Source organism: Rhinolophus sinicus, chromosome 1 (genome assembly GCF_057876585.1).
Source record: "Rhinolophus sinicus isolate RSI-liver-muscle chromosome 1, RSI-T2T, whole genome shotgun sequence".
Lineage (NCBI taxonomy): Eukaryota > Metazoa > Chordata > Mammalia > Chiroptera > Rhinolophidae > Rhinolophus > Rhinolophus sinicus.
In genome coordinates, this window is record NC_142501.1 from 193,034,269 (window position 1) to 193,048,680 (window position 14,412).

Consider the following 14,412-nt stretch of genomic DNA (forward strand, 5'->3'; position numbering starts at 1 on the left):
TTGTAAGCAATGTGAATTTGCTTTGTGAAGTACCCCTTTCCTGTTAAAATTTTATTTTTTATTCTAAGTAGCTTTGGATAAAGCAGAAATTTCATCTTTCCTTAATTTAAACAACTAGTTATCTTGAAAGCTGCAAATTCTTTCAAAGATATACTTTGGCACTATGGCTGTAGGATTCCTTAATACCTTAAAGTGAGAATGCTATTTTCACCACATTTTGATTAACATACACATATCTGTGTGCGTTCAAATAATGATCCTTGCTTTTGTCAATTTTGGGATATTCTCATATTATTCTTTAACAAATATTTTCACTAGCAAATAAATTTTCCTGAAATTTCTATTAACTAAATAATAATAACTGGAAAATGTTGATGACCTACATGCAAATAATATCTAATTCCTACACAATTTAGAAAGGCACATATTATGCATATTTTTCGGTTAAAGAAACTGAGTCTCCAAGAGTTGAAATATTTAAACCATGATGCCATAGCAAATGAATGGTAGACACAGGTTTGCAATCCATATTTGTTTGACTCCAAAGGTCACTTCCACTCCTAAATATTTAAACTCTTATCTATGAAAAGAAAAACTTGTAATCACATTTAATTCTATTTATCATTTTTGTCCGCTTATTATTAACGTACTCTATGTATCACTAAGAGCTAAATATCAGTTGGTATTTTTTAAGCTAACACATGCTGATGTACTCTGAAATGTTTAGAAATGAGTTGCTCTGAAACTTAACACAACATTCCTGTATAAGTTTTCTCCAAGTACAAGGTTATTCTGACATTTACTATCCATTTTACAAGAAAAAAATTTAAAGAGGCAATTAGCATATTTTCTGATTTACCTGAGAGTTAGAAGTTCCCTACTGTTCGTCATTTAGAAAGTAGGTGTACCTATTTGAAGTGACACTTTTTTTCTCCCGAATATTTTCTGGTATACACTTCCTGGCATTTCATTAAGGGTGAATTACCTTCTCATTACACATTTCAGTGGATAAAATGAAGATCTGTAACATGGGGCATGCACAGGGAAAGGCAATGTGGCTGTGCTTTAAAGCAGGTCATTCTTCCCTCTAAGGAAAGTTATGTAAATTTTTTCACCTAATTTGATTGAGAATTTAAGTTGCAGTAGATATTTTATATACATCACTATAATTAGTGTAACATTCTCTAAAAATAATGAAGAACATATAAATTATAAAATGGCATTTATTAAATTCCTAATGATTTTACTTTGTTTTCTTAATTTATTAATCTGGAATAGATAACCAATGCTAGTACAGAGAGGCAAGAACATGAGTTGACCAGTGACTTGCCATGAATATCATTAACTTATCTGAGTCATTATCAACAAATATAGCCTCTTCTGATTTTACCTAATGTGCAATATACAGCAGGTCCTTGAATAATGTGGTTTCGTTCAAGGACATTTTATTATAATGTTGATGAGGAGAAAAAAAAAAAAAAATCCTGCCAGGCCCACTGTCTGTGTGGAGTCTGCACATTCTCCCCATGCCTGCCTAGGTTTTCTACATGGAGTCTGGTGTCTTTCCACATCCCAAAGATGTGCATGTGAGTTGAATTGGTATGTCTAAATTGCCCCAGTCTGAGTGTGTGTGTGTGTGTGTGTGAGTGGCCCTGTGATGGCAGATCATCCTGTGCAGGGTGGGTCCTGCCTTGCACCCTGAGCTACCTGGATAGGCTCTGGCCCCCCAGGGCCCTGAATTGGAATAAGCAATTTAGAAAATAATGCCTTACTTGTTTCTATTAATCTTTCTTAAATGTATGTATAGCTCACATTTATTTCAATGTTTAATATTAGAAGTGTTTCGGATCTTTATGTAGAAGTTTGGTGATGTTTCTGTATTCAGAAATCTGTAGTAGAATTTAACACTTGTTTATATCAATTGTCCTATGATAAATTTAGTTTATTTATATGTCATTACATTTAAAGTCAGTTTCCAAGAACCTATCAATGACTTTCAATGAGGATTTACTCTACTCAGCCATTGTGCTATTTTATCACTAGAACTTCATAATTATGAACAGTAGCAATTCGTATTAAATGACAAAGTCAAAAATATCTGATTCTTTAACCCTATTAAATCAAGAAAATATCCATGAAAAGATTATATGTTCTATTAACTTTAAAGAGGAGGAATATTGGTTATAATGTTTGCGAGAAAGAAGAATAAAGGAAAAATGTAACCCAATCTAATAATATATTCATCACTCTAATCAATTATTAAACACACTAATTCCTAATAAGTTAAAGACATAGGTGATGGAAATAAGAAAGTGCATTTTAGGAAAAGGAACTAATGAGAACAAGGAAAGGACTACATTGTGGAAATAATAAACTAGGAAGATAAATTGCATTTTTAAACTAATGCAAATGACTGTAAGAGTAAAAAGAACACTTAGGGATGAGGCAACAATTAGAATTAAAATAAGACTATTTGGGAATAGCAATGTTGGATAGAGACTGAAAAGTAACAGAAAAATTGAAGAATTAGAAGACCAGTAATGCTCGTCAATTTTGATTTTAGATTAAGAGGCTGCCCAAATTGGTCAAGTGTTTAAAAAAGGTCATGTCAGATGTGAAATATGTGTTAAATTTGGCAATTAAGATCTGATTGGCAATATTTTAAAGCAAATGAGAATGATGAGAGGAAGCCATATTTCAGAGGGATAATGAATAAATGGGAAGTGAAAGAAAGAAAGAAATCCTAGATAGTATAAATACTGCTATTTCTTTCAAAAGTCTAGAATTGATGAGAAAGAGGAAAAAGACGTAGTAGCTATTACATGCTAAAGGAAAATTAAGAGTAGTTTTTCGTTTTGCTTTTTTATTGTGTATGTTTTTTTAAAAAAAAAATAGGTGAAAAGAGTGTGTTTTTAAGTTGAAAGGAATGAGTCAAGGAATAGGGAGTGCTTAGCCTCTTAAAAAGGCCAGAAAAGGGCATATTTAATAGAAGAGGGTCTGAAGAAGTGAGAGGGAATGGAGTCAAGACAGGTAGGTAAAGAAGACTTAATCCTTGTGACAGAAAGTGGCAATTGTGGTAGGAACTCCCTAGACATGTATGTGGATAGTCAATAGGAAGCTGAAAGAAGCAGATGAATATGATCAGATTTGTTTTAGGAAATAACTTTAATTGAATACACATAATTCTTTGACACTGTGTAGGTGGGCTAAAGGAGATACAGTGGTACCTCGGTTTTCGAATGTAATCCATTCCAGAAGACTGTTCGAGTTCTGAAATGTTCGAAAACAGCTGACAGCTAGGCCTCAGGATCTTGCACTCAGTGGAAGCGCGTGACATATCGACTTCCAAGGCATATCTTACCAAAGCATTTACTTCCAGGTTTACAGCATTCGTAAACCGAAATGTTCATCGACAGAGACGTTTGAAAATCGAGGTACTACTGTAATTTCTTGGAATTTGGTAGATATGGCAGGAGGCTATCGGCTAGACATCATGTCCGACACCTCAGAAAGAGCTGACATCTCTTTCACTATTACTCCCCTTCGTAGGTAATGTGTATTTGTACTTACTCTAAGAAATTGTTGTACCTATTTTTATGAGTGTGACAAAATTTATGTTTTATAAATATCTGAGATATTTAGTTTGTAAATAATAGTCACCTTTATATCAGTGATACACAGGAGGCCAAATAATCAAAAGAAAATTTCTCTTTTGAAATTTTCTCATCAAAAGGAAAAAATCAAAAGATAAATGTCTCATTAAGGTTATTTGAATAGATCTCTGAAATTCTACATCTCCTTATAATACCTCATTATTTTCTCTTCAAAGAAAGTTTTGTGTTAGATTTTCTATGAAGAATGGTTATTTTTATTGAGATACCTACTCGTTTTTTTTTTATTTTTGTTATATAATATGTTCAATTCATATTTCACATTTTTAAGAGGTATCTACATTCTTTAAAACAACAACAACAGCAACAACAACAAAACCTAAGATAGTTTCACATACATTTCAACAAATGGAAAAGAAAGAAATAAAGCAATCCCTAAGGAATTTGATATACCTCTATTACATGGATCAAATTCCTATCCAGATGTATTGTGAAATGCTCTGGTAGGTACTTGAGTTTGTATTAAATATAAAAATTTGAATAGAAATGTACTGTTTAAAAGAAAAACCGACATTCGTTTTTACCCCCCATTTGGAACCTCACTACAGATAATGTCATAGAGAATTTGATTTCACAGGTTTCCATAGCTGATAGCAGTGGCTAAGTTCCAGAATCAGACTTGAACCCCTTAGTTTATTTCCAAAGTCATTGCTATAAAGCAAAGTGTGCTCATAGTCTCTATTAAACATTATAGTGTCATTGAACAGACAAGATTTACACTCAGGAAACTTGTTTTTAAAATGTATAAATATATGTAAAGAATGAGATTTTGAAAGTATTACATAGAGATACAGAAAATAAGTTGAAAATTAGGACCTGAGTTTTTCATTTGGTAAAGAAAGACTTCACAGAGTGTCCCAAATTGAACTGAGATGAATAAAGAGTGGGTTTTGATTAGGTAGAAATTACTAGTTGGATAAAGAGGAGAAAGGCCAGAAAACAAGAGAAGGAGAATAAGCACAAGAGCAGGACGAGTGTAGGTGTGTGTGCATGCGCACTACTCGCAGGATATCTGAAGGTGACCCTTAGCTGTGTAAAATATTTGGCAGCTAAGAATCTATAACTTGATCCCTTCCATTGTGCTTCCCACCTGAAAAGTCCTGACCTGCCCTTGTGTCCATCTCTGAGGCCACCTCTAAATGAGACCCTTCCAGCTAAAGATCAACCACTTCTGGTAAAAGAGGACTCACGGGAGTATTTCCCATAGAGAGACAGGCAGCTTCAAGAGTGGCACTTCAACAAGTAATTTCCTTTTATAAACAGTAGAAATGTGCAAATATTTAATTGGTAAATATTTTTTCTAGGAATAATCTTTGATGATTCATTTATTTTAAAGAAATCTTTGAAGATATTCTTTTTTTCTTTTTCTCCAAGTGGTACATTTTGCTTCGAATTATTTGTGGGACAAAACAAGGTATGCATAAGTAAATAAAACACTAAGAAGTTCGGCCTTATGAAGAGAATTTTGCTGTCAAAACTGTCAGTTTCACAAAAAGCATACTGATTTACTGGATGAGGATGTTGAATTATGTCATTTAAGCTCCAGACATTTCAGGTAGGCAGGGACATTTTCTTCCATGTATTTATAATTAGTATCATAAATGTGAATTAGAAAAATGTGTAAGTGTGGACAGTATGAAAGAATGTGTGTATCTATCTATCTATCTATCTATCTATCTATCTATCCATTATCAGGAAAAGAAAGATATAATAGAGTGAATAGGGTTATGTTACTTCCCCTTTCATTTCCTAATCCAAGGTCTCAGTCATTCATTAAATAGGGTTTCAAGTACATTTTCTTTTCCTTAGGAAGAATAATCATAGCTTTTATCCAGTTCTCAAAAGGATTTTCCACTAGGCTAAAAATTACTGTCTCAGTGTTATTAAAGTCATAAAGATCAATTATATTAGCTAGGAGAAATTATGCCATTTTGTTTCTGATGACTCAACTAAAATGATGATTAGAAAATATGGTAGGTATTCTCATCATAGAAGAGAAGTAAGTGCAGGAAAATTATTTGTAAATTTAAAATGAATTATTCTCCGAATTACAATAACCTATTAGAATATTCCAATAGCAATTGTTTCTTACCCCAAACTGAAAGGTCGGGGTGGGAGGAATAAAAGAAGTACACTTCCTCTCTGTTGGCAAACTGGTTCCAAACTCCTGTCAGATGATATTTTTGTTCTTTGGAACTGAAACATAAAGGACCGCATTATCCAGCTATTTACAGAAAAGCAGCCGCCTGGGTACACTATTCGGAATCGGTTTTAATAAAAGAGGTGATTTCCATTAGGTTTGATTCTTACTACAAGGTCTCCCTCTATTCTCAAATCAGATTGACTCTCCCCTTAGAAAGCAAAGCTTTTTAACCTTGCAAATCTCATCCGTGGGCTAAAGATCAATCGGTACCAATAAAAGAGGATTCACAGGAGTACTTCCCCATAGAGATCCAGACAGCTTCAAGAGTAGTACTTCAAACAAGTAATTTACTGTTATAAACAGTATAAATAAGACAGAAATAGGAAGAAGTTCACAGACTCACAGCATTTCGCTTTTTTACAGCACTCTGGATATTTTATTTTATGCAGGAGGTCTGCAAGCTGCTGCAGTTGCTTAACTATGGGAGGTCTCCAAGATGTTCAGATGTAATTCAGATAAGTCAAGTGTCCCTCCTCATTGGAGCTTTATTTAAGATACTATAGCCTCAAGGTGGTACTTTGCTATCTTAATAGCTATAAATTGGTAGCTGCTGTTTCTGGGACATCTATTTTTTAAATAATAGAATACTAATGATTTCTTAATAAATATCATAATTTACTATTGACCCAAAGTTGCATTATTTGTCTTTTTTATCTATAGTAGCACTTCCCAAGTGCATTGCAACAATGTACTGAATGACTTCAGTGAACCCTTAATATGATAATACATATTTAAATCTTCAAGTGAGATAGCATACGAGGTGTGACAATTAAGTTTGCGAACTTGTTGCAGTGATGTTGCTAACCTTTTTTTATATCAGAGGGAGTATTCATTATGAATTTGTACGAACTAGACAAACAGTTAACCAAGTTTACTATTTGCAAGTGCTGAAAAGGTTGTGTGAAAAAGTTAAATGACCTGAACTTTTTGCCAACAATTCTTGGCTCTTGCATCACAACAATGTACCAGCTCACATGGCACTGTCTGTGAGGGAGTTTTTAGCCAGTAAACAAATAACTATATTGGAACACCCTCCCTACTCACATGATCTGACCCCAAGGACTTCTTTCTTTACCTGAAGATAAAGGACATACTGAAAGTAATACATTTGATGACATTCAGGACATCAAGAATAATATGATGACAGCTTTGAAGGCCATTTCAGAAAAAGAGTTCCAAAATTGCTTTGAAGGGTGGTCTAGGCACTGGCATTGGTGAATAACTTCCCAGGGCGAAGGTGACCATAGTGATATTCAGCAATGAGGTATGTAGCACTTTTTCTTGGATGAGTTCGCGAACTTAATTGGCATACCTTGTATATTGTCTGTTAAACTCATTGAGGACAAACATTTTTTTTTTCCTCTTTTTGGAGAGCATCTCTCAGGACTTACATTAATCTGATAAAACTGTTGGAAATACTGATCTCCATCATGTTATTGGATAATTCATGCCACATAACTTTCTTCAAGTAAAAATGGAAAAAAAATACCAAGAACAATCCATTCACTTACTTACCCCGTCTCTGATATATTGTTGATAGTAGAGTCCCGACTAGAATTAGGATCCAAATTGAAAATCCTTCTTATAATGCTTTGCCTTTAGGGAATAATTTCAACTCCCAATGATGTTCTCCAGAGTGGAAGATATAACTAAAATTTCCAATCATTACTAAATTCCCCCAACAGAAATGGTCAATGATTTTTATCTCCTCTTTTTAATTCCAGAGTCTCATGTTATGTAAAACTGTAATGCCTAATTATGCTGTAACAGCAGTATAGCCACCTGATGTTAAGCAATTAAATCCAAACTGAAAAAAAATTAGTAAAATAAACAGCTATTTTCAAAAGCATGTACTTTTATACCAAGTAATAAAAATCCTGATAAATTAACTAGCTTTGCAGTATTACTCTGAATAATCAGGATCTTTGTCACTACATAGACATCTTTTAAAGTAGTATTAAATTTCAGTTTACCTGTTTCTTGTTTTTTTTTTCATTCAGCACAAATTACTTAAATATCTGTACGTGGTAATCGCTTCTCGGCCTTTTGGCTAAGATCAAGTGTACGTGGTATGTGACACATCCTGTCCACAGAAAACTTTCAGAGGATTGAGTCCAAATGACCTGTCAGCTTTTTTTCCAGCAGTCCAGCATAAAACCAACATTTTAAATGTGTCCTCTAAATGAATATATTAATATCTACTTGTATCTCAAATGAATCTAATCTTTTTGACCTCCATTAATGTATTTCCTTCTTTAAGAACTGCCATTGTAAGTATCTAGCCAAACAGAATATTGCATTTACACTATGTATTTCAATGAGAATAAAAAGGTGCTTATTTAAACTGAAAATAAACTTGTGTAACATGAAGTAGCTGAATAGTTTCCCTAAATGAATTAACTTGCACTTTTCATTAGCATATAAGTCACACATCTATCAAATATCAGCATAGGTAGAGCTTGGTGAACTTAAGAAAAACTGATGATAGATATGGCCCATACAGCAAAACTCAGTTTTGAACACTAGTTCACATTCAAACTGACTTCAACAAACTTCCTTAAGGAAAGAGTTAGATTAGTTCTTTGTGACCTAATGTATGATTAAATTTTTGTCATAATTTGATAAGCCCTTAATTACATTTGCAGAAACATTAACTGAAAATATCACCACACCTGGATAGTTACTCTTTCTTAACATCAAGAAAAAAGCTTCTGGCATTTCAACTTTTCAGTTCACAACATCAAATTTATATTGACACCTATAATTTTATGATGAATCTAGATACAGACTACAATTTCATCATGCTTAATAAATCATTTCTTTTTGCTAGTTTAAAAATGATAGGTAGTTATGTTTCACAAAGAAACCAATGCCAGGTGCTAAAACCAGGTGTGATGTAAGTGGTTTAAATACAACTTAACAGATAAATAGATGCAAAATGTCCATCTTCAATAAGATATTTTTTAAGTCTAAATGCCTTTATTCTATCTAAAAGCATCAATTCCTAAAGCAAGGTACACTTCATATATTGTATGCTCCTAAAATAGTATTAAATCTAGAATAATTCACTACAATTTATAAATATTATCTATTTTATACATATTAATCTTTATATTTCAGCATACTATATAACATATATACACTGTATTTTGTATGTTCATAATGCATTTAATTCTTATGGAAATGTAGTAGCATATTCAAACTGTCAATAAAATTAAAATCAAAGTCAATCTGATTTCTACTTGAACTGGTCAATATAAATCTGGTCAATATACTCTTAAAAAGGCAATCTGCACAATTTTGGTGACAATCTTTTCTTGCTATCCAAGAAATGATTCACCTAGACAATTCCACATTTCTCAACTTGACAAGTAAGTGAAGATACAGATTCTTACAAATACTCAGCATTTTTAAACCTGCTTTAAAATTGCTTCTAATATATACACACACACACATATATATATATATACATATACATGTATATATGTACACATATATATACATATGTGTATACATACATATATATATATACATATATATACATATGTGTATACATACACATATATATATATATATATATATATATATATACACATATATATATATTTCATTGTAATCATGTTTCTATTGTAATCATGTTGTGATGGCAGCCATGATAATTTTAGACACTTCAGATTCAGAACTAGGTAAACAAGAATACTGTGATAGAGTTGTTTTACTTTAAATATACTAAAAATACCATTTTTCCCATCTTGGAAGTTCAATATGGTGAAATGAATTAAACTAAATCACAAATTTCCTGTACAATTTTCTTTGTTTTTAAACTCGTGACAGCACATATCTCATGAATCTGTTTTAATTGGAGACAATTTTATTTTTTAAATTTACAATATGTATTTAACCTTTTGCCTACTTCATGTCGTATATAAGGGTTGCCCGTATAAAATTAACAGCTTTCTTAACAATATCCTGTAATGAGATTGATCTCAGATGCTCTGAAGCCCAATCTTTGGATTCTTTATTCATCAACATCTATTCATTTTAGCCAGGAGAAGAGTACATGCTCAACTGTAAAGGAAACCGCTTGTCAGTAAGAATTAGGTACATGTGATATATTTGATGAAATGGAAACTTAAATCTAAAATATCTTCTGTTTTTGAAGGGAAGGCATTAATATTCAGGGGAAGGAATTATTTTGTTTAAAATATGTCTGCAGACAAATATTTAGGCTTATATTTAAATATTCTTATGTAGTCAATTCTTGAGATTCTGCAATTGTTGAGGAAATTATTCACATGAAAAAGTCTGAAACATAGGCTGATTTTCCAAAACTATGTAAGTAACAACAAAGTTGAATAATGTCGTTATCAAGAGATGCTATTGTGCTATTCGGTTGGTACAAAAGCAATTGCGTTTTTTTTCAAAAAAAATTTTTCACCTTTTAAACTACAATTACTTTTGCACCACCCGAATAGTTAAGTGCACAATAGTGGGTACATTTTCATGTGGCTCTTAATGCCAGGCAACCTGCATAGCTTCAGTTCCATGTCAAGTGAGGGAATAACTGTAGAAATAATTATTCCAGAGAACTGACTTCTTAGGTAAACACATTTTTAAATTTTGCTGAGTTAGTAATATAACATATTCAGGATAGATATTAAGTAAGAATGAAATAAAATGATCTGCTAAGATTTTTTTGTACAGTCTGTGATCTTCATCTATTTTAGGACATACTCATGAAATCTCTAGTGAAAAATATATATCCTTTAAGATTAGTTCTCCACATAATCCCTTATTCAGAAGAGTAATTATATTTATTATTTTAAATTAAATAACCTTAATGAAATCAATGAAATTTATGCAGCAGCCACTATGTACAGAGTTCTAGGATTCAAGGAGCAGGATGTGACTTGTAAGTTACTAAAATGTCCTGAATTACCCTAATGTGTTCCTGACATCACTTCAGCTTTTCAGTATGATTTTCCCCCAAGCAGGGCAGCTTTGGTTGATTTCGGCCTAAGGTAAAAGTGTGTTTCCATCAATGTTGACAGATTCACCAGCTGTCATTAATGTTTACTGGAACATTTACCAAACTTCTAAGTGTACTTTTGGGGTCTCAGAAAGAGAATATATCAGCAAAAGAAGTTTGAGGATTTTTGGTGAAACAAAAGCAGGAGGTTTGTTTACTGCAAGTCATGCATATAACCATAACTAAACTATTATTATATACAGTTATAGATATATAGTTATAGTGACGACTATAACTATAAATAACTACGCCTATAGTTGGATGTGTATGTATGCATGCTTAGATTTCCAAAAGGAGGATGGAGTATAAATATCTCTCAAATTTCTTATAAACTGTTTTATTTGATTTTTGTGTGTGTGTGTGTGTAGAACATGAAAAAGAAAAACATGTTGAAAAATGCTGGATTGGATAAATTATTTTGAGAAGGTAAAATAAACAGAAGTACTCTTCTGCTTGTGGATTCATGAAGCCTGGAACTAGAGTAATGTGGGCGTTTCAGTCTGGTCACCAGAGTCAGCTTATAAAATGGCACATTGCTTCTGCCATAAGTAATTTTCTATGCAAGCAAAAGATACCTATTGCTTATGATGTAATATCTACTGTTATCATCTCCAAAATATTGTTATGTTCATTGCTGAGATGTCAATGTCACTGAGAAAATATACCATTTGTCTCTGATATCTGGTTTAATGGTTGTTCCAAATACACATATTCTTGTTCCCTCAATGGAGAATTTTCTACACACAAAACAAGGAAATCATCAGTATTTAACATGATTATCGTTTTATTTCTTATGTGGCAAAATATGTATTTTGTCCCTGAATTAATGCTTATGATAATATTCTGCTACTAAATGCACATGAAGTATTTAACCAGTGATATAATTTACTTTGCTCTTTGTACATAGCAGCTTCATATTTGCATATATTTTGCCTGTACAAGCAAAGTGAAACAAACCACCAAGCAATTATATGATTTGTTCATTCATTCAAAACAGAAAGGGAGGGGAGATAATTCCCATAAAATAAATTTGGCATATTCACTTAGATAACAGGATGGCTTTGATTATCCAATGAGATTGCTGCTTTTGTCTCTCAGATGCAGCACTTATCCCAAAATGTCTTCCTTCATATTTTTTTATAAATAGATATGTTTTGCTCTCTCTAATGATTTTATACTTGTTTGTATCTCTATTACTATTTATGTAACAAAATATATTTCCCTATCCCTAGATATAGTCAGATAAATATTATTAAATTAGATGATCATATTTTATCAGAGTAAAATGCAGCTGCTGAATTGATAAGTGTAAATATTTATCATTGTTATTTTAATTTTTATGAAAGTTTTTAAAAAGTGAACATGTCATTTTGTACGTGTATAGATTCACCACTTTAAGACTAAACTCCACTCTATGTATCATATGATACATATATACACATATATTAATATGTCTATATACATATATGTATATATAAAATCTTCAAGATGTATTTTCTTTTTATGATAGGTTTATTAAATAAACTCTAAATTCACAGATTATGATAATTGTATGTTTTTTGAAATTAAGGATGAAGTACAACCTTTGTAATCATTTTCATTGTGTTTCTACCTTTTTGCAGTCATGCTTTTAGAATTTATACTAACCTCTTGTAAAATTAGTAGTCCTCTTTCTGCTTACCTTGTGGATCTAAAATAGTGTTATAAAACCAGCAGTACACATAAGGACATTCCGTTTAATCCCTTCCACTCTTATCACTCCTCCACATCCCATCCAGTCCCCATCCTGCGCCACTTCCCAAAGTTTTCTTCACTGTCGTTATTTCACAGTTTTGAAACCAAAAGTATGCATAGCTACCGAGAAAACTTCAATACTTTTTCTTTTGGTTTGTCTTGTGGCAGTTCTTTTTTTTTTTTTTTTTTTTGTACATTGCCACTTTTCCAATTCAAATTTAATCACCTTTTTACAATTCAAATTTCTCCTTAAGGCATCAGAAAGTTCATCATTCCCTTAAAAAAAAAAATGTGTTTTTTCAATAAAACCAACATTACTGGAAAAAATAAAGGTAAATCAAGAAAATCTGCATGGAAGGGCCAACTTGAATTGAGAATGAGTAAACAAGTCAAATGAGTTACAAGATACACCCTTATTCCCAAATCACTCTGCATTCTTAACAAGTCAGTCTAAATATACATACTAAATTATACGTACAGATATTCCCTTCTAAGAAGCAACTTTCTAAAAATCTTCAATTATAGCCACACCATAGTAATTGCCTCACCATACTGATGGAAATGCAATCTCATTTATTTTGTTATGTGATCTGGAACTCAGACTTCATTACATTTAGTATTCAAAGATGCCTGAAAAATTATGTTATAGCTATTTTTATTTTATATCTAGAAATAAATTTGCTAATATTATTTTCTTCTTTTTTTCCTTTCTCCCTTATATAGTCAGCCATCAAATTCTACTGATATGGTTCCTATAACAAATTAATCTTTTAAATCCTCATTCATATATGTTTCCTCTCCATAAAACTAATTATGGTATTTAAATAAGAATATAACCTTGACAGAGTGTCCCAATGATAACATTGTAATAAAAATCTCAATACAAAGGGCAGTTTAAGTAATTTGACAAGATAACACAGTGACAGACCAGGTTCTCACCACACACCTTCAGATTCCAATGAAAGTGTTTTTGTTTTAATTTTTTAATTCTCCTAGTTTCTAACTATTGTCACTTAACATATTTGCCTCTGACAGATTAGTCTGAATGAAATTTCAAATTTTAGTTTTCTAATGCCCTAGACATGGTCACATTCTTCAACAAGAACTCACTGAACTTAGTTTAAAAGGAAGATTCCCCCCAGGCTTTAAGGTTTTCATAATGTGGCCCAAGCTTGCTTTAATATGTATTCCTCCACCACTACTCTACACAAACCAAATAACAACTTTATAATTAGTTCTTCAACTACTTCAGAAATAATTTTGAGACTTACATTAAAGGGCTAGTTAAAAATAAATCTCCCAAAACCTTTGAAATTATCTCCAGAAACATGATTTAAATTGTTTAATTTTGAAGTATACCTAAATCTTTCTCCACAATGGACTTACTTGTATTCAACATTTCCAAATAGTAGATTTAAATACCATATATTTTATTTTTCAATTCATTATTTTATTTTATTTTTTTATTAAATTCTGTCCACTGGGCAAAAGTTTTCTTCTGCAGTGGCAGTTCATTTTTATACTCAGGATCATTTGATTAGTATTCCAACATTTTGCAATTTTTGATAAGTCTGTCAAAATTATCAGTGGATATACACTGAGAAGATAAAATAAGATGTATGATGGTTTTTGTCTTAAAATATTTACTGTGGACACTAAGTGGGAAAGCATATGTTAGTCAAACCATTTGATTTTCAAATTGTATTTATTAATTTTGTTTGCCCTGAATAAAGTAAAATCAAGATAGTTTACAAAATTATAAACAGTTAAATATA